The 25,193-nt window shown below is 51.6% G+C and overlaps 1 protein-coding gene and 1 long non-coding RNA gene across 4 annotated transcripts in view; one reads left to right on the top strand and one right to left on the bottom strand.

The window, feature by feature from the left end:
- Positions 1 to 25,193, top strand: part of NTN1 (netrin 1) — a 184,972-nt gene that overhangs the window by 142,654 nt on the left and 17,125 nt on the right. The window lies entirely within an intron of this gene.
- On the bottom strand, positions 7,022 to 15,366 carry LOC311586055. Of its 2 annotated transcripts, XR_014775451.1 has the most exons (4): positions 15,286 to 15,366; positions 12,691 to 12,879; positions 11,099 to 11,260; positions 7,022 to 9,953 (listed from the first exon to the last, which is right to left on the bottom strand). It is a non-coding gene; the product is annotated as an uncharacterized lncRNA (long non-coding RNA). The 2 variants fall into 2 exon arrangements; XR_014775452.1 differs by having other exon boundaries at positions 11,099 to 12,879.

Consider the following 25,193-nt stretch of genomic DNA (forward strand, 5'->3'; position numbering starts at 1 on the left):
CTCCCGTGCCCATCTTAGCAGCCTTTGCTTAGCTGATTACCTTTTGTGACCCTTTTAGGTTTTGTGACTGTGGTTTCTTCACGCGAAGCCTTAGCGAATAGGACGGTGAACCGCTCCAGTGTTCTGCTAGAAGAGGGAGTGGGAAAGTGGGCTTGAGGCTTGGGGCGATGCCCGAAGCCTTGGCTCAGTCTCTGCAGCCTGCTCTGGTGGGCTCTGCAGAGAGGGAGCCATAGCTGGGACTCTGGAGCTGGCCTTTGGGATGGATGTCCTATTGCGGAGAGCTTGGCTGGCCAGCTGAGACCTTGAGCTGGGAGGCGCCTGGGAGGCGGGGCCCTGGAGCTCAGCACATTCTCAGTGAGTGAAGGACACCGGTGTGTGTTCATGTAATAGAGGAGAATTAATAAGCCATGAATTTATTCCCTAAGCCGAGGGACGAAAGAAACTCCACTGGAGAGTGGTCTCTGTTGCTCCCTGGCAGGGTGGCCAGGACTAAGAGGCCTGCCGCAGGGAAGACTAGGAAGGGGTGTCACAACCAAAACTGCCTGGGACACATCTAGTGACTGGGTAGAGGGACCTCCACTCTTGTGTCGGGAACGGGAACACCTGCACCGTGGCAGCTCTCGGCAGCCCTTGACCTGCACTGGTTTGCTTTTATGGGGTCTCTTGGGTGAGTGGGAGGCGCTGAGGTTGGGTGGGAGTCAAGCATTAGTCCTGAGGGCTCTGACCATAGCGCTGCCACCACAGCTCCCCCCCCCCGCCCCCCACTGAAGCAGGAAGAGGTGGGCCCCATGCTCCTACCAGGTGCCCCTGGGCAGCTGCTCCTGTCAGAGCGTCCTCTGCAGAAACACCTGCTCACTCCCCTGCCGCCTCTGACAGGCTAGCTTCACCTGGAAATCCTTCCTGAGGCACGTGGGCCACGATGGTAGACACGCCTCACCTTGGCTCCTTTGCGGGGTTATGTGTTACCTTTCCTTGGAGGACCAGGCTGCCCATAGGTAGCTTCAGGATACCCCGTATGAATTCCTTGAGGGTTGTGTGAGAAAGAGACATGCAAGGCTGGCTGAGGAGCCCGTGAGAGCCCACCCCATCTTATATGGACTATGCACCCACCCCAAGAGCCGGTGGAACAGGCAAGGTAACCTTTGCTCTTTTCCATCTTGGGTAGCTACACCTGAGTTAAGGTCCAGGAGTGAGAAGCTAGCCGCCTTTTGGGTTTCCCACCTGTCAACAGTGGTTTTGGGGGCCCCAGCCCCGTCTTTGCATAGCTTCCACCCCATTTGGGGTCCTTTGTAGGCATTTACCATACTGCAGTGGCTGTGGGGTGTAGCCAGAGTGGCTTTCTGGGGTACCATGTAGCCTTTCAGGAGAGCCCAGAGAGAAGACTTTACAGTGGGGTTGGGGGGGTACTGGAGGATGCTGTCCTTACTACCAACAGGTATGCATGGGGGGCGGGGTGGAGAGGTGGCCACTCCAGCTTTTTGCTAAAGAAAAGGAGTTTATAGAGATTTGCAGTGTGGGCCAGGCTGGCTCCTTGGATCTGCAGAGCTTGACTGCTCACCATGTTTTCCTCTGTGTAGCTTATACTGAGAATCCCGTTGCAAGGGGGCTGTAGTGGGACTGCAAAGCAATCACGGTTGATTCAGGGGTGGACATCCAACAGGAATTAACAAAACCATGAGAACAGCTGGGTTTGGAGGCACAGGCCTGTAATCCTGCTTCTCAGGGACCTGAGGCAGGAAGATTACAGTTCAAGACCTGCTTGGTCTACAGAGCAAGGCCAAAGCCAGTTTAAACAAATCAGTGAGACCCTGCCTCAGAGTAAAAGTGTGAGATGCAGGCCGAGCATAAAGCGCGGTCGTGGGCTGCTTGCTTGGCACACGAAGGCCTGGGTTCCTTCCTGGTACAGAAAACAGAAACAGAAACAGCCCAGCACAGGGCCATGGGGGTTGAGGCTGCTCAGTTTCTGTCTGCCTTTCTGTCCAGTCTGGTGGAATTGAGGGCATAGCACACATTATTTTTGTAATTACTGAAACAAAATTTCAATTAGAATAGCAACAGAACACGCCAAGCAAACACAAACAAAGCAATAAGATTATGGGATGGATTCTTTTAAAATGTTAAAAATTGAACGGATGCCAAAGAACAGAAGGAAATGGACGCGCGTGCCATGTTAAGGAGAACAAGACTCAAACTGCCAAGATGTCAGTTCTCCCAGGAGTGATCCATAGACGTAGCAGGACTCTGGTCCCAGTCTCTGTCAGATGGGGCAGGATCCTAAGGCTCAGCCAGAAGAGGCAAAGTGTTGTAAGAAAAGCCAAGTTTTTTTTTTAAGGTGACTAATTAGGGTAATTAGCTCTACTGGATATTTTAAAATATTGTAAGCAGGGTGTTTAAATGAGTGTGGCATAGGAATGGAGAGGTGCCCAGAGGAGCTTGGGACCCGAGCAGTGTGTGACTGCAGATGAGAGAGAGGCAGCCAGCAAATGCTGCTGGGAAAACTAGCTGCTTATTCACTAACAAGCTTAGAGTCCTAGTTCCTGGAGTTTATCACCAGAGGGATAAAGAGCTGTATATCATTAATGAATCTGTAATAGTCTAAAATAATACATAGGTGTGTGTGACACACACACACATGCACACACATATATACCTGCCCATCCATGTGATCTCAGGGCAACAAAGGTGTCCTAGATAGGACATAAAAACCCAGAAATCGTAAAGGGAAAGGTTTTGTAGATATAAGTGAAAAACTCCTGTACTTTAGAAATACCTCTAAGCAACAATAAAAGGCAAACTCGAAGCTGAGAAAGCTATTGTGACGTGGCTGGGGAAAGGTCAAAATCCTCAGTGAATAAAAAGCATTTACAACTCAATAAGATGATATGAAATTGAATTGTAGAAGTGAACTAGAAACTCAGAGAATTTGTACAAATGGCAATGAGTGCAGGAAATAATATGCTTATTAGTCACTATGACAGTGTTAAGATTACTATCTTAAATACTTACTAGATTTGGTACTTATGGGTATATGATTCCAGGAAACTGAAACCAGGACCTTGCCCATATGAGGCAGCATTCTACCAGTAAGCCATCTCCCTAGCCCCCCCTTTTTTTTTCAAAACTTTTTTTTTTAAGATTTAACTTTTAAAATAGCTTGTGTATGTCTGTGTGTTTATGTGCACTGTGTTGTGTAGAGGAACCCGCTGAGGCCAGAAGCGGGCATCAGATCCCACGGGGACTAAGTGATACGTGGTTGTGAGCCACCATGTGGGTGCTGGCTTCCTGGTACTCTCCAAGAGCAGCAAATGCACTCAGCACGGAGTCACCCTCAGCCACTAACCCCATTTCAGTTTGAGATAAGGTCTCACTCAATTGCCCTGTTTGGCCTTGATCTTTATATTCTCCTGAGTAGCTGGGATTATTGGGCCAACACACCAGATCTTGGAGATTTGACTATTTAGAAGATAAAAAGTAAATCCCTATTGTGGAGAAGGGTTGGGGAGACAGGCACTCCCATACTTGCTACCAAGGAAGCAACTTACGCCATTTAGGAAGGGAAATTGAACAGTGTGTATGACCCTTGTAACATACCTGTGACCTATGGGTTCACTTCTGCCTAAGGAAATAGCGGTGTTTAATAGGGTTCGGTGCCAAAGATGATGATGGCCACATTGTTGGCAATAATCGAAGAGCAGCCTACGTGCCTGCTTTGTTTTCTGAGACAGGGTTTTGCTGTGTGGCCCTGCCTGGTCTGGAACTCAACCCGATATATAGACCAGGTGGGCCTTGAACTTGGAGTGGTCCTCCCTGCCTCCGTCTTCCTAGCACTTGGATTGCAGGTGGGTACCAGCGTGCCCAGGTTGGAGCGGCCAGCTGCTATTCGGTGTAGCCTGCCCGTGGGACATGTGAAGGGAGAGGTAACTCCTGTGCGCTGCAAGTGACAGAGCCAGGCTGTGCAGCAGACTGCATGTAGACAGTCCTCTGGTACAGAGAGGTTGGTTCGCAGGGCGTTTTTGATTAAATCGTTTCATTATGTCTGTGCATTTCACTGCGTCTCAACCCAGGGGCTCTTCTGTCTCCAGGGGACGTTTGGCACTGTCTGGAGACATTTTCAATTGTCACAACGGGGGGTAGGGCGCCACAGGCATCTCATGGGTAGAGGCCACCAGACACCCCACATGTGTGGGACAGTCCCACAACAAAGAGTTAGCTGTCCCTCGAGGCTGACGGCACCAGGCTTCAGAAAGCCTAGTATATTTCTACAGTTTAAATCCGTGTCCCATGTGTTCTCTGCAAATTCACTGGGAGAGGCCAGCGTTCCCCAGATGGACCGCTCACTCATTAGCAAGATAGCCCACCACATAGACGGGGCTGAGGAGTAGGAAAACTGTTGAGCTAGCAGGCATTTCTTGTGTTGAAACTGCTTGCTTGCTTTTTTTTTCCATGCTAAAAATCCATCTTTTAAAAATGGATATAAGTTGATGTACCTCAAATTGAAATGATTTAACATGTTAAACACTCTTTACGTTTGTTTGCCATGGTGTGAGTGCGGAGGTTCGAGGACAGCTTTCAGAAATTGGCTCTTTTCTTCTACCAAGTAGGTCTCGGGCATTGAACTGAAGTCACCAGGCTTGGCGGCAAGCGCCTTTAGCCTCTTTGTTAAGCTTTTTATTATGAGAAATTTCACTGAAGCAGCAAGAATTGTGAATAGAAGTGCTCTCGTTGCCTAGATTAGCAATTCTGTTCTGCTGTGTTTGTGTCAGCCTCTCTTTGCTTTAATGTTCTTTTTTAATGTAGTTCTGGGATCAGACCGAGGGTCTCGTGCATGCCAAGCCTTCAGCCTTACCTAAATGCCCTTAAAGAAAAATGTAGACATTATGACAGCCCATCCCAGAATGTCTGATGCACAGTCCATGTTCAGGAACTTCTCAGTTGTGCCCCAGTGTGTCGTGCAGCTGGGTCGCTGGCGGCTTATTCACTAAGCCTCTCTGTGATTATGTGACCCGCTAAGCATTCTACTTAAAAAGGATGCTGGGCTTTTGAGAATATGATGAATGGGAAGTGTCACCAAAAGTGAATAGTGCTGCCTGCTGTCACCAGTAACCCCATGTGCCCTTAAGGAGGAGGCCATGCTGTGTCCAGCCTGAGCTCAAGCCAGCCTCTGCCTCTGAGGATGTGTGAGCTCTGAGTTTCCCCTCACAGGGGCGCCTCAGAGAGAAGTGTCCAGAACTGTCTGGTGTCTTCTCCATGGCTGTAGAGGGCCTAGAAGCTGAGAGATGATGAGCAATTTTTTAAAAAGGGTATTAGCCATTATTTTGTTTTGTTTTTGAGGTGCTAGGGGGGAGATCCCAGGGCTTTTTATATTCTAGGCAAGTTCTCTAACCCAGTCTCACACTAGGGGTCAGCCGGGGTCTCCACCCTCATCAGATGCTGGCTTTGGGCTGGGGTGCTTGTGGTCGAGGTGGGGCCTGTCCACAGCGCAAGGCGTGAGCTTCTGGGTGTTCCCTTGGGACGAAGCAGCCCCTAGTTGAGCATCTGGGTTAAAGCTAGATGTCTTGACATCAGCCCAGCTGCCGCACCCCTCCAGGACAGGAAACCAGAGATCGAGTGGAGGAGATACGGGCCTATTCTGCTAGTGGTCTACCCCTGGCTTGAGGCCAGACGGACCCCATGTGTATTATGGGATGTGTTTCGTATAGGTTGAACTGTGCAGAATTGTGCCTATGGGTCACCATTGGGGATCCCCAAGTGGTAATTTGATGTGGTGTGACTGCCTTTGGGCAGCGTGGATGGGTCTTTTCCTTTTTCCTTTTCCCTCTCTGGACTCCTTTCTAATTCTTCTCTGCTGCTCTCATTCCCTCTCTCAGTCTCCCTCTCCCTCCCCCACCTCCTGCCCCCTCCCTCCCTCCCCTCCATCCCTGCCCACTACCTTCCTTGTTCCCTTTGCCTTCCCTGGTCCCCTCCCCTCCCTTCCCCCCCCTTGCCCTCCCCTTCTTGACCCTGTACAGAGGGCAGAGCAGAGGTCAGGTGGGGGGTGCAAGCAAGGCTAGAAAGCATCTGTCCCCACCCTTGCTGCCAGGCTCCCTGTCACCCCAAGCAGCACAAAGCAAGTCACCCCATTGTTCCGTCTCTGGGCCTTTGCAGGTGGAGCTGGCCTCGGCCTAGAGGAGGACAAAGGGAGGAGCGGGGAGGCCAGGGGAGCAAGTGGGATAAACTATTTAGCCCTTCGTGGGTGTTCCTCTCTCTAGGACTTGAGGGAGGTGCATGATGGTGCAAGTGACAGGTGTCAAGGAAAGGGAGGACAGGAGGCTCTAGCATTGTACCCTGTGTCCCACACCACAGTGATCTCACTGGTGCGGTGCAGGCTTCAGAGCTTGGCTGAGGGGAGAACGGTGATAGGGCATCTTGGGCCGTGCCAGCCCATCCCTCTGCCTAGAGTCCTCATGAGTACTGGGCTAGGCTGTTACTGGCAGTGTTGCCCTTCAAGACCTCAAGAGCCGGTGGGATGGAGTGAGTGAGTGAAAGTCCCTTCCAAGCCTGAGGCTGGAGCATAGCACCCACGACAGCTCCTTTGACCAAACACACTATCAGATGCCAAACCACAGTCAGAGCCATCACCTCCACCCTTAGGAACCTGGCTATGAATACTCACCCCTGCCCTGTGGAAGATCCCACAAGCCACTCCAGCCCTGGGCCCAGTCCTCAAAGAAGCCACAGAGCTGGGCTAAATGACCTATTAAATTCTCTTTCAGCTCAAAGTCCTGGGGCCAGGGTCAGACATGGTGGCATAAACCTATTATCTCAGCACTTGGGAGGCCACGGCAGGAGGATTGAGAATTTGAATTTGAGGCTAGCCAGGGCTACACAGTGAGTCCCTCTGGTTCACACAGCTCTCCACACTGGAGAGGGCCACGGAGCCTGAGGTTGGAAGGCTACAGATGATCCACTTGTTGCATGAGGCCTAAGCCGTCCCTGCCCCCACTTCACGTCCTTTAAATTTTGAGGTGGGGGGAGGGGGCAAATGAGAGGGAAAGAATATGCTGGGATGTAGGTGCCACGGTGTGCCTGTGGAAGTCAGAGGATGTCTGGTGAGCTGGCTCTTGCCTTCCCTCTGTGGCAAGGTCTTAACTGTTTATGCCATGCTAGCTGGCCCCATGAGCTTCCGGGACATTCTTTTGCCTTCACTTCCCATCCTGCCACAGTAGTGCTGGCATTTCAGAGGCGTGTACATGTGCTCTGAGGGTCAGAGCAGAGCTCAGGGCCTCAGGCTTGTGCAGCAAGGAGTGCTTTTATCCGCTGAGCCATGTCGCCAGCCCCTTACCGCCCCTCGATGTGGCCGTCTTCTCTGCCCCTCTCTCCCTTGGCACTCAGAGTTCTAGGTGTAGCCCTGTGAAATCAGTTCCCCACCTCTGTTGCAAGCTTGCTTCTAGATGGGACCAAACAGACCACGACCTGTTTGCCCCGCATTTCAGATCAGCGAGAGCACCCTGATCCCTCCTTCAGAGAAGTCAGCATTTCCCAGAGACCGGGAAAAAGGGCTGCCTACACCGTTTCATGGTCTCTGCTTAAGAGTAAGGTGCGGTTGGATGTGGTAGCACTCCTGTGATCCCAGGATCAAAAATTCCAGGGTAGCCTGGGCCATGTAGTGAGACTTCAAAACTAAAGTTAGGTTCTGTAGAATCTCTGGGGTAGGAGAGGGAGGCTAAGACGAGTGTGGTTGTGGAGGTAACTTACTGAGGGATGCTCCCAGGCAAGAGAGTGTAGGGCTAAAATCACGTGACATGCAGACTAGGCTAAGCTCAGCCCCTCCAGAACTCCGAGGAGGTGGTCACGTGGGAGATGGCACTGTAGGTAAGGCAGAAGCCAGGACCTGCGCTCTTCCAACATCAGTTGACGATTGGCTGTGGACTCCCTACTGGAACTGGGCTGAAGCTGTGACTGCCCAGACGCTGCCCAGCAAAGCAGTGTGCAGCAGCCAAACGCTGCAAGCATGCGTGAGTAGTGGCCAACACCTGCAGCAGCTAGGTTGGCTGTGGTGGGCCCTTAAGGAGGTCAGGGCAGGACACCCACTACATCTGCTATCTCGGCCCTCTGTGACCATGGGTTTGGAATGTGTGGATTCAGCCAACCATAGATTTAAAAAACAAACAAACAAAAAACAACAAAAAAAAAAAAACCAAATAAACGAAAACCCCAAACCTCATCTGTGCTGAACTTGTACCAACATTCTGCCTGTCTCCCCATGAGGAGGAACACAACCTAGTAACTGTTTAATATTTGCATTTGCATTGGGCGCTGCACGCTGGAGATGGTTTACAGTACGTGGGAGGACGTGTGAAGGTTCTCTGCCTGTACTGCACCGTACCGTCTAAGGGAGTCGTCTCTTCAGCTTTTGGTCCCTGTCAGGAATCCTGGGCCCTTCCAATTTTGAGGGACAGTGGTAGTAAGTAATTTAGAAAGTTTTGTTAGCGCCCATGTATGGTTTCTCTTTTTCCCACTCCCTAGCGGTTCCCCACCGCAGAAAGCCTCCGCCGTTCTCTGGGGCCCCTGTGTCCTCCTGCTAATCTCACACCTCTTCTTTGCCATGCACACCACTGCTGCTGCTCCCCTTCCCTTATGCAGAATGTCTTGACTTCCTGTATCAGTCAGCTATGTGCTGTAATAAACGTCTCCTGCAGTCCACTCATGGATGGCTTGCTCATGCGACCGCCGTCACCCACAGGTGCCCCTGGCCGAGTACTTTTCTTCTGGCGGTGAGTCCAATGTATGGCTCTGCCCTCCTCTGGAGCCTCAGAGTCACTGCTGGGAAGCCCATGGGTGACTTCTGTAGCTTTAGCCTACATGTGTTCAGTATCATTTGTGCGGCTCACATCTCTTTGGTTAGGGCCCAATCACATGACCATATCTAACAGCAAGGGGTGCTGGGTAATGCAGGCCATATGTGTGCATACATAGAAGATGGCCCGGTGGTTCATTATCACATACAGTTTGCACATAAATCATTTGGACCCCTCTGCTGACTTCTGGCACATCTGTGGCCACCTGTCACTGTGATGTAGTAATCGGTATCAGAAAGTGAGGCTATTTTTTTTTTTTCTGTGTACGGAAGCCATGTGCTTCCTGCCTTACAGCTGCCTGGATTTTTAGGTACAGGCAAACTGAGCAAGGGTGCTCCCAGGTTCCAAGGCACGACCTCATCAATACTGGCTTAACCAGCTGAGCCGGCCAGCCAGCCAGTAGAAGTGATGCCCCAGGGCCAGGACCATGCCCTTTTTTCACAGCTTCCCAGGGAGCCTGGCCCAGCTTATCTGAATCCCCCTTTGGTGTTGACAGCAAATTCCAGTTTGTGTCCACTGTTGGCTCTCGCTGGAGAAGTGTGTGGAGAGCCAACGGGATCCCTGTTGGGACAGCTTTGTTTTCCCTGCTGAACACCAAATCCCCTGTTCACTGGGAGATGTGACAAGGAGCCCCTGTGGGGCGGGCTGGTGGGAGCAGACACCAGCGAATACAGTGCCCCAAATGCTTCAGCTTATTAAAGGCGGGATAGCTCTGCCCGCCGAGTGCGAGATAGAATCGGGGCACAGAGCTGTTACAGTGGATTAGCAGCCGCAGACAGACTGAGGCAGGTGCAGCCTTTTCTGCAAATTGGAAGGGCTTAGGAAATACGGAGCCTGGGCTATGAATCCTTCTCTTGGCCTCGTTTGTGCTACAGGCTGAAAGCGGGGGTTTCTTGTTCAGCCAGGCCTGGGAGTAGTTTTCATGTGTTCCCCCCTTGTTCCCGCACCAACTCCCAGAATTCCTCGGAAAGTCTGAGGAGGCTGTGCACGTGTCCGCTTACTCGATTTCTGCTTCTTCATTCATCCATCGTGCGTTCTGGGGGCCTGTCCTGGGCGCTGGGGTTACAGAGCCGAGTCAACGCAGCACTGTGCCTTTCAGGGACCCTTCGAGCTGTACTGTGTGAGAAAGACAAGTAAGTACAGCAAATGGTTCTAACTCTGTTTTTTAAAAACTGTTAACCAAACCCCAGATCCACAGACACCGATGTCACCTTCTGTGGCCTGACAGGTGTTGCTGAGAGCCTACTGGGACCTTGCTGCTTAACAAATGAAGCCTAAGGCCCAAAGTGGCTTGCTGATCTTCCAGAAGGGCTACTGCTTCCTAATACGCAGGTGGCAGATAAGCGAGGATGGTACAGTGGTCCCGATGTCCCTGGGGACTGAGTCCAGGGCCTTGGCGCATCAGAATCAGCAGATGCTGAAGTCCCTTCCATAAACCAGTGTTTGCATATAATTGTCTTACATCCTTCTATATACATTAACCCATATATTGATGGCACATGTGTAAAAAATTTAAAAATATGACCATGTGTGTGTTCCTGTGTGTGCGCCTGTGTGTGCCCATGCACGAGGTGTATGTCCATGTGAGTGCAGTACTTGCAAAGGCCAGAAGAGGGCACTGGATTCTTTGGAGCTGGAGTTGACAGCTGAGGTGGGTGCTGGGAACTGAGCTTTCGTCCTCTAGAACAGCCACAAGCACTCTTACCCGCTGAGCCATCTTTCTAAAGAATGACTTTCATAAAGAATGATGATAAGGAACGTCCATGTGTAATCACAACTTTTTTCATACACACACACACACACACACACACACACACACACACATATATATATATAGAATTTATGCAGGCTGATTACATTGGAATTGGTGGCATAAGTGGAACCATGGAATCTTCAGGGAAAAAAAACAAACAAACAAAAAAAAAAACCTCTAAAACAGTGGTTCTCAACCTGTGGGTTGCACCCCCTCTGGGGGGATTGAATGACCCTTTCACAGGAATCACCTAAGACCATGGGAAAACACAGATTTTTGCATTACAATTCATAACAGTAGCAAGATGACAGCTATGAAGTAGCAGTGAAAATAATGTTTCGGTTGTGGGGGTTACCACACCCTGAGGGTTGCGGTGTTAGGAAGGGTGGGAACCTCTAGTCTAAAAGGCTGATCGCAGGAGGCGGTTAGAACCTTGGAACAGGCGTAGGGAGGCCACCTCAGGCTTCTTAGTTTGGAATCTGCATCTTCTCCTGGGATGGGCACCCACCTGCATCTCTTCTAGTGAGCACCCTCACCAGCTGAGCTGGGTAGCTCATCACAAGCAGACAAACGCTCTGCCTGTTCTCTCCAGGGACTGCAGACCTGTTGGAGCAGTGAGGGCTTTAAACTTGGACGCCGAGGAAAGCTTTCTGAACTCATGAGCGTGTGTCTGGGAGGAAAGAGAGAGGGTGTATAGATTAGCCCTCAGAGCTCAGCTACCAAGCCAGGAGGTACCCGGGACCAGGCAGCCCTGGGTGAGCCCTGTGAGCGAGGCCCAGGGGGCCTGAGGAGTAGCTGCATCCCAGCTCCCAAAAGAAGCTGGTGTTTGTGGGTACCAGGCATCTGCCTCGTATGTGTGTCCCCCTCCCCCGTGTAAGTGAAAGGTGCCTGGTGTTTTGCCCACCAGAATTGTTGTGGATTCTCCCTAAGAGGCCTGACCAGGAGCTTCCCAGCAGGCAGTTCACCTGTACCCACGGTCATCACAAATGTGAAGCCGACCCCAGGAAGCCTTAGGCTAAAAGAGCAAAGGGGTTGGTTGTAGTTTGGTGCTGGGGAACTAGCATGTGTGAGAGCCCGTGTTTGTTGAGAGGAGCGAGGGAGGGCAAGGGGGCGGGGGATGAGTGTGAATGAATGTGGCTTCATGGTTTGGTGGTGGTTGTTTGTTTGCTGTAAATGAGGGTGTTGAGGGCTGTGGATCCTGGTACCTGAGGCTGGTCCTGGAGCCTTTGAATCTCCCCTGGATACTGGGGTGACTGTGTATAGACCCTAGGGTATTATGTTCATTGTGTGTCAGGGAATTTTTTTTTGTCAGGATAACTACTAGTGTTTCATTCGTAATTAAGTTATGAGTGATGACCCAAGGGGCTTCCCTTGCAGGTTGCAATTCTGCCTCTTAGAAGGTTTTTGATGTTCACTGCCCTTCCCCAGAGAATAGGGGGGGAAAAAAACCCAGCCGAGTGGCTCCCAGTGTGCACAGTCTTCTAGTCATACTTTCCAAGGAATCAGAAGTGTCTGTCTCAGCACATCAGCACAGCTAGCCACAAAGCAAAGAGGAGGAGGGATTCTGTTCCATTCTCACAGCAACACTGAGGAACTAGGGGCGCTGGATGAGCCTGGACAGACACTGTAGAGTTAGGCACATGGGGGTTCTCCTGAGCCAGTGGTACCTGAAGCCGCCGGGGTGGGCTCTTCCTGTAGCAGCCTGTTAGCTCAGGGCATGGGCTGGTGTAGGCCGTTCCAGAAAGCGGGCCTAAGACCCTCCGGAGAGTTACAGAGGTCAGGTGAGGCTCAGCCAAGAACAGCCCTAGCCTACCTTTGAACCAGTGGTATGAGAACTTCAGCTCACATCAGAGGAAAAGGAGAGCGAGGAGGCTGGGCCTGCTGTGGGTGCCGTGAGAACTCCTCTTGCCCTGCCACTGTGAGTTCTGTGGCCTGCATCCATTCCGGCGGTCAGCAGAAAGTTACAGAACAGGTCACTGACGGCAGGAATATCATCTAGAAGGTACCTTATGGAGTTCTGGCCCCAGGTGGTGCTGTGGGTGCCGGGTGAGGTCTGTCCTGTGGTCGGCCAGGGAGGTGGGTGTTCTGAATGGCACTTACCGATCATCCCCCGCGTTTCCTCTGTCTGTCGGCCCTCGTTGTAATTTCTGGAGATACGTTGCTGATGGTGAGCCTTTCGAGCTCAGAGCCCCAAGCGTCGTGTCTTGTCATTCTTGCTTGTTTCTTTCTTTCTGCTATTTTTTTTTTCCCTAATCTGAGTTCTCTTCCAGTCCTGGGGCCAGAAGTTATCTGTCATTTTGATGGAGGATTTTAGAAATAGTTTGGGGAAAAGGAATTTCCTCCCTGGATCCAACAATGCTTTTTTTAAATATGGCAGGCTGTGAAAATGACTTGATTTCCCACAGGTGTGGCAGGGAAGGGCAGGGACATCATGGGCCCAGGAGGTGGTACTTAGGGAAGGGACAAGAAGGGACAAAAGATAAAAACAGCAGCCACACAGATGTTCAGGTCCTTTAAGAAGGGGCGGCCCCTGCACTGGACAGGGACACTTAGGGGTCAGTGCTCAAGTGGTCCTCAGGGTGTCCATGTCTTTGGACAGAGAGGCCTGTCTTAGTTACAGGGGGTGGTTGACACAGAGCTTTTTGGGCCTCTGTCTTCTCGTGGGTGGCAGTCAGGGCAGTCAACACTGCTTCTACTGCTTGGTGATACAGGTCACACGGGGGAGCAAGTTGCAGGGTTTTGACAGCTTGGTTTTGCCTACCACATCCAGGTATCCCTACTACTCAGATTGGACACCATTGCCCCTACAAGGATGAGGTAGCATCTGCGGGTGGGGTGCAGGGCAACCCTAAGGTCTGGTGTTGACTTCACGCCACCCCCCTTTGCATCACTGACATTGGCTTGGGAGCTGCCAGAGGACAGCTGAGGGTCAAGAGAAAATTCTGGGTGTCTGGGAGCTGGTTTAGGCAGCCAAGGTGTCCTTTCTCCAGTCAGGAGGGCGTTCTGCAGCCCCAGAGGCTCTGGGCAAGAGGCTCTAATCTAATTACATGCTTTATTTGAGCCAATTTGTTTTCCAATCCATCTTGTTCAGCAAGAAGAAAGAGCATGCTGAGGACTCATTTGCACCCTCTTGTTCCAAGGGAAAAAGAGGGGCTGCTCCCTCCTGTGGTCAGTACAGCCCCTGACCTCTTCCAGCCTGGAACCCCACCCCCAGTCAGACCACAGAACTTACAGGGAGCAGCCTGGGGCCGCCCTAACACTGTCATCAGCCACAGCAGAAGGGCCTGGCGGTTTATACCACTTCCTTAAGCCCAGCCTCTGTCTTTTCCCTTGGGGGGTCCCAGTGTGTTAGGAAAGACTGAAGCAGGATGGGCCTTGAGGCCAGGTAGCCTGAGACTGGCGCTGCTTGTCCCTAGGGTCTCCCCTGCACAGACCTCCAGTCTCTGGAGTGAGAACTGCCTGCAGAGTCCAAGGGCTGGCATTTAAAATCTGCAAATATATTTTCATAATAAGGTGGTGGATTTTGGATCCGTGTTATTGAAGTCCAAATAAAACACCAAAGCCCATCCAAGCTCCCAGGAGAGGGAAGATTTATCGGCCCCCACCCTCCTCCTCAGGCAAGGTTCTGTGTGTGCCAAGCCTCACTTTTTATGTATTGCGGTGTTTCCCAAGCTCCCTTTTTCCACCCTTTGGAATCTTGCTTCCAGCCTTTACTTTTCGACTGCTGACCCAGACTGGTTGCTTCCTGTGGGTTCTGATACTGAGCCTAGTGACTTCCGCCCTTGGACACAGGCAAGTGGGGCCTAGGGTCTTGGCTTACCACACGCAGTGACAGCCTGGCCTGGCCTGTTCAGCAAATAGCTGCTGTGGGCATGTTGAGTGTCCTGGTCCCTGGGGACCCAGCACACAGCCTCAGACTTTAGATAGCAAAGGAGACAATAAACAAATACACTGACAGTCCTTTGATTGCAGTGTGGGGCGTACCCGGAGGAAACAAATCCTCTAAAGACATGGGGACAGGCAGAGAGGTCAGCCGGAACTCAGAGAATCAAGGACGTATTTGAGGGAGAAATATCTCCTAGCTTAAACAGAAATTGGATGTGACAGAAATAAAGGAAAGTTGGTTTTCTCTCACGATTCTTTAAGTTAGAGTGAGAATAACTCAGGGCTGCCATGACCTGAGCACTGATTACATGTCAGGCCTCATCTTACCAGGATTGTAAGAGATGGCGGTCATATCTGCACTGACCTGAGTCAGGAACTGTCAAGGACACACAGTCATGTGGGGCCCCAGTGCCGGCATCTCCATGCCTCGGCGGTAGCCTCCTCACCATCCAGGCTGTCAGCTCCTTCACACCCCCCAGCATTCTATTCCCGGCAGGGTCCCCATCTTCTAAGACTTGCCGTTCCCACTGAAGTGACCAGTTGCCTCCTGAAGTGAGACTAAGGCCATCCCTCACCCCCCAGGCCCCCCCCCCCACTCCTGTACCCTCTCAACACGCCACACCCTACCCTGTATAGAGGCTAGCTGGGCTCTTTCTAGGCAATAGTCTGTGCCTCTGAAAGCGTCTAGGCATCCTGACTTCGGTGTACCCCCATCGCCCCCCTCCGCCCCCCGCCACACTGCCATCCTAGTACCAGTGTGTACCATTCCATGGTCAAAGTGCTCAGAGGGCTGAGGAACCCGCCATGTACCTCATGAGCAGCTGGCCACTGTCAGTGCCATGGCTGTGCTTGTCTGGGAAGGCTTGGTCACAGCAGCTAGCTTGTTTTACACTGCCCCGAGCACCCTCCCCCCCCCCAAACCCATCACCACCATGATTGTTGGTAATGAACTCCATGCCAAGTTCTGGGACACTAAGGTCTTGTTGCTAGGATGAGGAAGAGACCATTCCAGGCTGGGACTGAGGAGGTTCTCCACCGAGCCCAGAGGAAGGCGGCCCAGCACACGAGGAACGGGCTCGTTTGAGTCCCAAAGGGAAAGGCACTGGAGAAATGGGTATAGCTGCCGGACCTGTGAATGGTTGTTGTGTGCGTTGCTTGTCTCTCATACCCACCCTGCACTTCCTGGTGCCCCTCGCCCCAGGCTGCTGTTAATCCAGCTGTCACATCCAACAGTCTGTCTGCTCCCTCCACCTTGTCCTTCCTGCCCGAATCCTGCAGGGTGTTCCTGTCACTGTCATTGCAACCTCAGCTCGCTAACGGGGTCAATGGAAGCCCCGAATGGCCATGGGCCACAGACCACAAGTGACACTTTATGCGATCCGTATTTACTGACAGTAATGGTTTTTGCTAGCGTCCCAACTCAGTTGCTTCCATGTAAATCCTTGGTCTCCAGAGTGAGCACCTGGCATGGTGAGCCACGTGGATGGCCCGGAAGAGAATTCTTTATTGCTAGAAACACAGGCATTATGACGAAAGGGGCTCAGATACTCAGGAGACTGTGGCAGATCTGTGGGATCCCTGCCTGGTATCTGACAAGGTTATATTGCATGGCTTTCCATGAAAAGTACAAAGAAGGTCCTGGGTACCTTACACTGTTGCGTGTGTCCTCCAGGAGCTGCCTCTGTTGTTCTTGGCACATTAAGGTCTGTCAGATGGTGGCAACGTCTGGGAAGAGGCAGAAGGAGAGGGCGGGGCTTTCCTGGGAGCATCAGGTTGGAGTGGAGTGCCAGCCCCAGTTCCAGCCAGCTGAGACCTGTGTTCAGGGGCGGCGTGTGCTGAGACCTGTGTTCAGGGGTGGCGTGTGCTGAGACCTGTGTTCAGGGGCGGCGTGTGCTGAGACCTGTGTTCAGGGGCGGCGTGTGCTGAGTCCTGTGTTCAGGGGCGGCGTGTGCTGAGTCCTGTGTTCAGGGGCGGCGTGTGCTGAGACCTGTGTTCAGGGGCGGCGTGTGCTGAGACCTGTGTTCAGGGGCGGCGTGTGCTGAGTCCTGTGTTCAGGGGCGGCGTGTGCTGAGACCTGTGTTCAGGGGCGGCGTGTGCTGAGACCTGTGTTCAGGGGCGGCGTGTGCTGAGTCCTGTGTTCAGGGGCGGCGTGTGCTGAGTCCTGTGTTCAGGGGCGGCGTGTGCTGAGACCTGTGTTCAGGGGCGGCGTGTGCTGAGTCCTGTGTTCAGGGGCGGCGTGTGTTGAGACCTGTGTTCAGGGGCGGCGTGTGCTGAGTCCTGTGTTCAGGGGCGGCGTGTGCTGAGACCTTTGAGGGGCGGCATGTGCTGAGTCCTGTGTTAAGGGGTGGCGTGTGCTGAGACCTGTGTTCAGGGGTGGCATGTGAATTCTTATTCTTGTATGCATGCAAAGAGCTCAGACCTGCACGTCACGAGGGTACCTGTCTATTGCCCTGAGGGAAGAGCGAGGCCTTGGCAACAAATGGCTGACTCTACGGGAAGTGCAGTACAGAGCAAAGAGCACACTCAAGTTGAGGGTCGTGCTAGCTAGCCCAGGACCCACTCCTATGAGGGAAAAGAGCCAGACCTGACTCCTTGTGATTAAAGACCTGAATGACAGAGGCCAGGTTCGAACCATGTGGTGGCTTTGCATCACACTTGAAATGAAAACCAAGCACCCCCTCCCTCCCTCCCTCCCTCCCTCCCCCCTCCTCCTCCTCCTCTTCTTCTTCTTCCTCTCTCTCTCTCTCTCTCTCTCTCTCTCTCTCTCTCTCTCTCTCACACACACACACACACACACACACACACACACACACACACACACACACACACGCCTTTGCAAGCCTCACAGGACAGCTCTGTGCTCTCTTCTTGCTCCTTTTAACAGGGCACCCCAGTGGGCTGGGTCCTGCCTCAAGGTCTTTGTGCATGCCGTCCTCTCCACTCTGCCCCTCCCCCACAACAGATGACCCTGCCTCCTAGCCACCCCGCCTATGACTGTGTCCTTATTCTCAGCAACGTGCACTTGTCATGTCTGCGATGGGTATTTGGTTGGCTGAGACTTGCTCTTTCTTGATCTCTTGGTATCATCTGTAGAACTGGGGGAGTCTCCAGCTTGGCATAAGAAGGAGTGTGATCAGAGGTCAGAAGTCAAAGAAGAACATACCAAAGTTGGCTGGTTCCTTCTACCATGTGGAGTCCAGGGATTGAACTCAGGTCATCAGGCTTGGCTGCAGGCATCTTGCTGGCCCCACATTTTGGGCTTTCTTCCACTTGATTGTCACAGAGGTCGCAAAGCACGTCACACTCAGGTCCTACATCAGTCTGTTACTAGAAGTGGCTTCATTTTAGGAGTCCCAAGACCCAAAGTTAAGTGGACATTTTGTTGCTGACGGGCCAGTGGGTGAGCCCAAGTGCGCTTTAGAGAGATGGTTGCATGAAGGTTAAGGAGCTACGTGAGGCTCAGACGTTTGGGAGAAGTGGCTCGATGCTTGGACAAGTGCTTGTTGCTGAGAGGGCTGAGAAGGCGGTCTTACCTGGCAGGAAGGAACCACCTACAGGCAATGACCAGGAGCAATAATTAGGCTCCTGGGAGTTCTTCCTCCGCTGCTGCCACTATGATAGCTGTTGTGAACTCCCCTGGCTTACCCTGGCTGCCCTGGCTGCTGAACACATTCAAGGTGGGCTTGCTGGCCTGGGCAGAGTCCATGCTATCTACAGCTCCAGGTCAGGCAAGCTGGCCTCACTTGTCTTTTATCACTTGCAGGGGAGAGTGACCTGACCAAGACAGACAAACAGACAGGCAGCTGTGTCTTCTCCCTTCTCTCCTTCTCTCCATTTCGTCCAGTCCAGAGGGAACCGAGATCTTGTAGCCAGCATCCAGGTCTTGGGAGCCAATGCTTACCCAACCCCTGTGGTGGACCACACTGACTGGCTGTTCCTCGCCTACCCTATCCAGTCCACATCCTCCCAAATGGAACAGCGCAGGAACAGGGGTTAGAGGGTATGGTTGACAAGAGGGCCGGAGCTGTAAGAGTGAGACCTCTGCCAGCTCCCCGCCCTGCTCTGAAGGGAGGTGCCAGCTGCGGTGCCCCAGGCTCCTGCCACAGGCTGCCAGGCTCTGCTTGCCATATGCTTGGAGATGAGCCTGGAGCGGCGAGCAGGCTGGCCCAGCAGGATTTTGGCACCTAAGTACAGGAGGCAGTACAGGGGGGCCAGCTACCCAAGGTGCGGGAGAGGCCTGAAGGAGCTCGGCCTGCGGGGCACCTCTTGGCTCTTAGCTGTGGTTTGGTCAGAAGAGCAGGTGGGAGGAATGAAAAGGAGGTAGGTTGCTCCCAAGAGGAGCTGGGATGCTAGCCAGTCGGGATGAGCCTTCCCAGGCTGGGCAGATGGCCCCTTCTGAGTCCCGGCAGCCCTTTCCTGGACAGAGAACGTCCAAGTGGAGACCAGGTGGCACCTGGGGCCAACCCCTGTAGCCCTTGTCTGTGGTGGGGGAGGAAAGCCTGGTGGAAAGAGCACCTTGGAGCAGGGGTCCCTGTCCATCTGTCAGTGCTTACCTGTCCAGTCGGTCAGAGACCTGCAGGGTCAGCAGGAGTGTGATGTAGGTGCCACATGGATAAAGTAGATGGGTTTCTAGGCCTCAGGCTGATGATCTCCTCAGGATCTGCTGTGTCGGGTCTGGAGTCTCACAGTTTTTGAAATACGGTTGAGACACTTGAAACTGTGCTGTTTGTGTGTGTGTGTTCATGTTGTGAGATGGTCAGTGTCTGTCATTTAATAACGCACCATCCCTTTCTGTCCCGAAGTGAACCAAGTGGCACGAAATGGCCGTGTCCATCGCAGGCTCACATGGCGCTGTCTCTGCACCCGGCTCGCTCTAGACATCTCAAGCCTGTCTGTTCAGTTTGGTCATGTCAGTTGTCCTGAAAATATGCATTTCACTCAGATCCCAGGGTTTTCGCCCAGAGGCGTTATACAATAGCCTTCTAATTCACAACATTTCTTTAGGTCATGGTTTTCTCATTCTTCTTGGTGTGTCTGTTTTCTTTCTTTTATTCATAATTAGACATGACAATGTTTTGTCTGGTCTTTTTTTCTTAAAGTTTATTTGGAGGCATTTCAAAGAGCCAGGCTTTGGGTGTACTTGTAATTTTAGGCCCCCCCCTTCTACTTATTTCTACTTCTGCTGTTTAATTCTTTCCCCCCCTCTCTCTTTGAGTTTTGTTTTACTCATTTCTCTAAGTTTCTAGGGCTGAGTCTGGTTTACTTATTTTGATCCCTTCCTCCGTCATAACAAGTACCATTAGTTATACTGTGGTCAGGAAGTGTGGCCTGTACAATTTCAGCTTTTTAGAATTAATTTAACATTTTTCTATTTATATGTCTCTCTCTCTCTCTCTTTCTCTCTCCCCTTAATGTAGTTCAGTGAAATCTTACTACACCTATAAAATAGTTAAAATGCTTTTACATTTGTCTATTTATTTATTTACTGTGTGCATCTGTGTGGGTATGGCATGCTATGATGCACATGTGGAGGTCAGAGGTCAACTTGTAGGAGCTGTTTCTCTTCTTACACCATGTGGGCTCTGGGGCTTGAAGTCAGATCTTCTTTGCCCTCTGAGTCCGTCAGTCATCTTGCTTGGCCCCACAGCATAATTTTTACTTGGTTACTTTTTTGTGTGCATTTTGAGCAAGTTTGTTTTGAATTCTATGTTTTCTGATATTAAGATTTCTATTTCTAGCTGGCTGTGTGGTAGTGCATGCCTGCAATCCCAGCACCCTGGGAGGCAGAGGCAGGCGGATCTCTGTGACTTTGAGGGCCAGCCTGGTCTACAAAGCAAGCCCAGGCCAGCCAACGCTACACAAGAGAAACCCTGTCTGGTGGGGAGGGGGAGGGGAGATTCTACTTCCTGGTTCATTTTGTTTGTTTACATTTGCTGATAGACGATACCTTTGTCCCTATTTAAATTATCTCTTTAAAATCCACTTTACTTATAGCCCTGTGAATAAGTTCCCTTTCTTGTTAATATTACAAAGTACCTGACAACTTGAAAGGAGGAGGAGGTTGTATTTGGCTCAGGACCTCAGCAGGGTCAGTGAGTGCATCAAAGTGCGGTGAGGCAGGGCTATCCAGCAAGGGTCTGGTCAGCAAGCACAGGAGAGGGAGTGACCACTGTCTGGTGTCTGAGCCCTTGGTTGCTGGACGGTGATAACACAGTCGTGTTGGGTCTCATCCCCTCCCCCACTCCTCTGGAAATGCCCCCGTATGCATCCCTAGAGGTGTGGCTGTGTGTGCCTCTGTGCATGTGCCACTTGAGTGCAGTGCTCAGGGAGGCTAGTAGAGGGTGTCAGGTGGTTGTGAGCTGTCAATGCAGGCACTGAGAAGGCAAGCGCACTCAGCTCTGTGTCTAGCCAGTGCCCTCCTAGGTGACTCTAAATGCACTTAAATTGACAACAGGAGTAACTGTCAACACCTCTTAAGCAGTAACTGCGTACTGGGAAATCACTTTTTGAATAGGAGCGTTAGATCCTTCACTTTCATCATCTTATCATCAAGTAGTTGTGGGTTTTGTGATTATTTTTTCAAACAGATTTTATAAAAATTGCAACAAGTTGTCTTGCCCACTTCTCTCATGATCTTAATGTATCAAAAATGCCTTTTTTCTATTGTCTCTGGCTTATCTTTTGACATAATTTTATTTATAATTTACTTCTTGAATTCTCTAGCATTTTGTGGTATTTCAAAAAAAGAGTATCTTGTACGGCAGAATCAAGCATGAAATGACATTTTCGACATTTTAATTTAAGCAGTTTGCTTCCCTGCCTTATTCCATTGCTCTTTGTTAATGCAATCTCCATTTTTCAGCTAAGTCCTTATAACTAGATGTTCTTCATGTCCCTCTGTTGTAAGCATTGCAACGCTGTTTTGATATTTCCTTAAGTTGTAGAACCAAATGTCAAACTTTTATGTTTAGTGATATTGGGAGCACATCATGTTTATAGCATAGCTCTCCCCTCTCAAAGCCATCATTTTAGAATTCATTTTATTAGGTGGCTGGAAAACAAATATTGAGTTATTTTCTGAGCTCTACACTCTTGAGAATGTTACTTTTTGTGTGTGTGGCCAGCGTATATGAGAAGACTGTCTAGCTAGGTATAAAATTCTTACGTCCTAGGCTTAGGAGCCCTACCCATGGCTCTTGTTTCCGTGTCTGTTTGGCCACTGCTGAAGGCCAATCATGTGTCAACTCTCCACTCTCTTGTGTATCCACTGTCTCCCTAGTTTCGCCATCTGTGTCCTTTCCCTCTGTATATCCAGAGTGTCTGCAGTGCATTCTCCATGCCCAGTCACTTTCTACAGTACCATTCTCCCTGCCGCTTCAGAAGTGCGTGGGAATGGTCTACTGGCTTTCTGACTTACGTTAGTTTGTTGTTGTTTTGTTTTTGTTTTCCCAACTCATATGTACCCCATGGCCTTGGAGTTCAGCCTCGTCTCTTCCCCGCTTTCATGGAAGCCATGTCTTTTTAGGAGTACTCAAGCCTTTTTATACCCATTGCGAGTGGTTGCTCCTCAGCTGTCATGGGAGAGTTAAGCAGATGTGAGGGTGTATGGGTTGGCCCTTTGCAGATCCCTGCAAGGCCCTGATGACTGGGTCCCCATGTCAGGAGGTGGAGATCTATTCCCTTGCTACATAGACTCAGTTCTGCAGAGCTGGTATCTCCTGTTGCCTCTACCTCACTTTCTGATACTCTGCATTAGCGATTTAGATTAAAAAAAATACACACACACACACACACACACACACACACACACACACACACACAAGCTCAGAGGGTCCCTACAAATGGCTCGCAGCCTTGGCTCGCGGTCCTGAAATTTCCTGTCCCTGCGCATGCTCTCTGTTGAGTTGTCTTCTGCTCCCTGTCCTGCTGTCATCTCTTCCTCTTCCTCACCGCCCCCGCCCCCTTGGCGATCTTTCTGTCCGGCAGACAAAGAACTGTTTCTGGAGGTAAAACCCGGATAGGCTTTGCTTCATCCACCACCATCTGCCTTTAATTAATTGAGATTGCTCCCAGATTCCCGCATTGGGTCATCTATCAGTTTCATTCTTGGCGTTAGTGTGAATTTCTTTCTTTCTTTTTTTTCTTCCCCACTCTCTTTATAGCTGTTTTGGAACAAAACAAGCAGAGGCCCTAAGAGGGGCTGCCAAGTAGATACCATGTTGCAGAAGTCAGAGCTGGGTTTCAGCTGGGATCTGACCCTGCCCATGCGGTCTGGGTAGTTGTGTGTGAGTGATGGTAAGGAAGGCAGCAAGTACGGGGCCATCCTCCTCACCCAGGGTCCACTTGTCCTGTGACGTCAGCAATCTGGACCCAACACAGAGTCCACAGCCAGCCAGCCAAAGAGCTCTTGCCGTGTATGAGTTCCAGAAGTTATCCACGTTCCCCGAGGCAGCTCCAGCCTGCCCCTGCTGCCTGGTTACCTGCGCCTCACACACCGCTCTATTGGGCTCAGTGTTGAATCAGAATCTGACAGAGTAAGGGACATTTTGCAGAGGAAGCTGGAATACTTTCTTCTGAGTTTGAATTAACCACTTGTCTGGTCTTCCCTCTGCTGAGCCAGAGGCTGGCTACAGAAACTGTCTCCTCTCACATTCTGGAACCATTAGGAACTTTCCAAACATAGACAGACACCCAGGCTGCATGCTGTGGAAGGATTTGAAACTCAGGGGAATTGTGCTGGGGATCTCAGGCTGCCTCAGCGAGACTTCCCGAGCCCTAGATTCTCTTTTGTACAATAGACCAGGCTACAGGTAGAGAGGAGGTTCACCAGGCCACTGAACAGTGCCACGGCCTCCTGCGAGCTGGCTGTGATACTGCAGTGTGTGCAGCCTTTGAGATACACAGAGATGGCTGAGCCCTGGCAACCAGCTTGTGAGGCGATGGTGGCAGCGGCTGCCCGTTGTTGGGCAGCATCTGTCCCGGGTGTTGATTGTCCCTAGAACGTTGGGTGTTCCTAGGGTATGGGCAGTGATGCTGAAGGTTTGGGGGTGGGTTGTTCTTGGGACTTGAATGTTCGCCTTCTACCCCTAAAGGATAGGGCTCCCCCGGGCAGGTCTAAGCTCACTTCTCCAGTACTTTTAAGTTGGGTACCGTGTCTCCCTCCAGCAAAGCTGACACACCCAATTGTATCGTCTCCACCTGGCTTGTTGAATGAGTATGCCTTGCTGGGCGCGGGGAGATGACTCTGGGCATTGTAGTTTCTTCCTGACTGGAAATGAAAGTGTTCCCCTAAGCCAGCGACTTCACACACGGAAAAAAAAAAAAAAAGAATTACACAAAAGCTCCAAGTGGACTCTGAGCTGACCCGCAGTGACGTCATTTGGCTCCCTTCAGTTTACCTCCCTGAGTGGTGCGTGCAGCGCAAGAGACTGACCAGCCTGCTTACAAACACCAGAACATGTGGACAACCTCGTGGGGTCAGCCGTGGAGTGGCTGCTGCCAGTGACACGGCACAGACACTCAGCCCAGATGCTCCCCAGCATGGCTGCTCCCAAACAGGAAGGGCGGCTGTGATGGGTGATGGTGTAGTCGACTTCTGTGTTGGGGCTGCACCCTTTCGTGTACAGAGTGAAGTCTCCACTCTCTGGACAGCCTGGCCTTTGCACTCCAAACGCTCCCTTCTCTTGAAACCAACCACCCGCCCAGCTGACAGGAGCGTCTGATGCTTCAGCCTCCACTGTCCCTGGGCAGGGCTATCCTGAAGTGGATCCAGAGGGACAGACCACAGGGCAAAGAGGAAGAGGACCTGGTTTTCTTCCATTTCTTGAAACTGGTTCCTGAGTTTGGGCCACAGCTCCAGACGGTGGGATGGGGCTGCACTGATGAAGGGACGCATCAGCCGAAACATCTGGTGCTTTGAGAGAAGGGGCTGCTTGCAGCAGATGTTAGCCACTGGCTGGTGGCGGACTCCCTTCCTCTCTCTTGTATTCCCGAATACGTTGCTCCTTTCTCCCATGCTGCCTTTGGTAGGTAGGTAGGTAGCTTACCTAACTCGGCGCCTCAGTTCTCTTACCTGCCCAATGGGACTAACACAGTAACAGGAAAGACCAGCCATAAGACTTGTGGGAGACCCAGCATTGCCCAGTGATGCAGGCAGGGCCGGTGGCTGCCATACAGATCTCAGGAAGAGGCTGCATCCGCAGAACTCGCTGGCAGGAGAGGGCAAGGTTGAGCTGGAGTCTGAACCATGGGGCTGCATGTAGGAGAGTTGGCAAGGCCCCTGCGGGATCTACTGCCAGGCTGGCTCTCTCAGAGCCTGGAGCCCCCAAAGCTATGACCAGCAGGTATGGCCAGGAGCCAGTGGCCAGCAGTCCTGCCTCTCACCAGTGGGGCTCATTAGAGCTAAACTCTTTTCGTGGGCATTTTATTTGCACACTTCACTGGAGTGGACACCAAAGAGGTTTTCAAATGTTTCACGGGCTGCTAACTTCCCCTATGACCTCTTTTGTTGGGTCCTGACCCCAGCCAGAGGCTTCATGCCTGAAAGCAAGCGCCTGACACAGGCCCCGACGGCAGGGTGACAATGAGGCCTCTATCTGCCTTAATCAGGCTCCAGTTGAATCTTAAGGCAGAAGGAATTGGTGTGGTGCTTGGAAACCCTGGGTGGCACTGATACAGCGGGCCTGAAAGCTCGCATGGAGGCTGAAATATCCCGCCAG

This window comes from Acomys minous (assembly GCF_964271855.1).
Source record: "Acomys minous genome assembly, chromosome: 16".
NCBI classification, from domain to species: Eukaryota; Metazoa; Chordata; class Mammalia; order Rodentia; family Muridae; genus Acomys; species Acomys minous.